General features: G+C 47.7%; 1 pseudogene; it reads left to right on the top strand.

The window, feature by feature from the left end:
• The first annotated feature begins 567 nt into the window (after positions 1-567).
• Positions 568-1,686, top strand: LOC123441652 (annotated as a pseudogene).
• Positions 1,687-1,955: the final 269 nt, after the last annotated feature.

Here is a 1,955-nt window from a genome sequence, read left to right as displayed (position 1 = left end):
CCCAATTGGGATACTAAAGAAGGAACTCGACGAGTGACCCTCAGAGTGGTTTTATATCGAAGCCGTTCCCCTATTCGATCCAATTCTAAGGGGACTTCCCTACTCCGTGAATCCTCTGAAGAAGCGTTATAGCTCGAGACCAAAGAGTTCCCAAGAGGAGAGTTCTAAAGTAAAACAACTATCTGCTAAGATCAAGGTGCTTGCTCATTGCGAACTAACCATCATTGATGTAATGGCCGCGGTGATTACCCAATGCGTCCAGCCGCTCCAACAATGTACACATCCCTTGTGGTGTTACACAGGACAAGCGATTCCACTCAATCCAGAAGGCTGGGACCGAAAGACCATAAAGCCTCAGCGGCCATCCTAGCCGATCTATTCAGAGGGGAAAAAGAAAATTTTGACCCCCCCTTCACCAAGGAAGGTTATTCGGCATACAACCCCGTCGAATACGTAAGTGTGCTTAATGTTCAAAGTTTTGGGCGTTCACGCCCTCAATTGGTAGATTTATAGTTTCGACCCCTTCCTTGTAGCCCTGCAAGCTGTGGATCGATAGGGTACCATGTCATGCGCCTCAGTCCGAGGACTACGCTCGTGACGACGATCCTCGGTCTCATGAAGACCCGGAGCTTTCGATCACTTTCGAGCATGGGGTGTTTTACCTGGATGGAGTTGATGAATAGAGGGTGGCCCTTGTAGCCGACAACCCTAGTCCCCTTCCCTCTTCGGGGGGTAAGAGAAAAACGACGACCCAACGAGGGGCTGTGCCTAGGGGTCGTCGGAGAGCTCGCCGGACCACTCCCCGGACAAGATCGGCCGGGATTCTATCGAACAAGGACAAAATTCCCGAACAAAAGGTGGCGGCAGAAAACCCATCTGCTCCTCCCCCGACAAAAAGGTATACAGACCAACTTATATTCCTTACGACGATATATGTCCTTCCATACTTTCATGATCCTTGACCGACCAATGTAGGAGATGTGCGCAACCTCCCTCGCCCAAGGATGGTCTCGAGGTATTGGGTAGTCAACCAAACCCGGGCATGTTGGTGGGCGCCGGAGTACCGAACACGAGTCCGCTCACAGAGTGTTCGGACGGACTGTTGGTAACAAACTCTGAATACGAGAGTACCATAAATCATCGGCAACGGTAGGAGGCTCTACTTCATCGTGTATTTTTGGAACAAGGGTTTAATGCTCTTAATTCGGCCGATGCATACCTTGGAGCCGCACGAGCCGGCCTTAAAGAAGTGGTTGGGCAAGTGTCTTCCCACCTGCACGTAAGTTATAGACTTTATAATATCTGAACAAAATTACGGACACAGTAGCCCCCGAGCCTTAATTTGGTCAGGGCGACTGAATTGAGGGTCGTTAATAAGTACTTTTTCGATATGCAGGCTTTGAAGCAGGAAAACGAGGGTTTGTCCAAAGATCTCCATGAGAGCAAGGCCTATTTAAAGGCCAGTAGGGTCAAGCTAGAGGATGTGAAGAAGTTTACTAGAGAAGCCCATGGTAAGGGAGTTGATTTGAAGTATGCTGAATTTGCTTTTAAATATATATATATTAATAGCCACTTTCTTTTGCTATAGAAGGTGAATCAATAGGCCAGATGCAAAAAGATCTGGATGCTTCTCGAGAGCTCAGCTATACGCTGAATCACAGCTTGAAGCCGGTCAGCGCGTACTGAGGCGATGCCGTGAAGAAAACAACAATCTCAAGGAAGACAACAAAAAACAAGCTGGCGAAGTTGAGAGTTTAAAAACTCAATTGGTACAATCTCGAGAGGAGAACCAGAAATTGAAAGGCGACATGTTCTGTAAGAAAAAGCTCTAACCTAGAACTGATCCAATTTTTATTGTGTTGGTCATGAACATTTGATCCTCACTTGGATTAGGTCTTTTGACTGGGCGTCCTGAAGAGGAGGCCAGTTCCTTTGGGGGTGACCTTTTGAAGGAG

This window comes from Hordeum vulgare, chromosome 3H, assembly GCF_904849725.1.
Source record: "Hordeum vulgare subsp. vulgare chromosome 3H, MorexV3_pseudomolecules_assembly, whole genome shotgun sequence".
NCBI classification, from domain to species: domain Eukaryota; kingdom Viridiplantae; phylum Streptophyta; class Magnoliopsida; order Poales; family Poaceae; genus Hordeum; species Hordeum vulgare.
The sequence above is the reverse complement of the archived record's forward strand: the minus strand, read 5'-3'. Positions and strand labels throughout refer to the sequence as shown.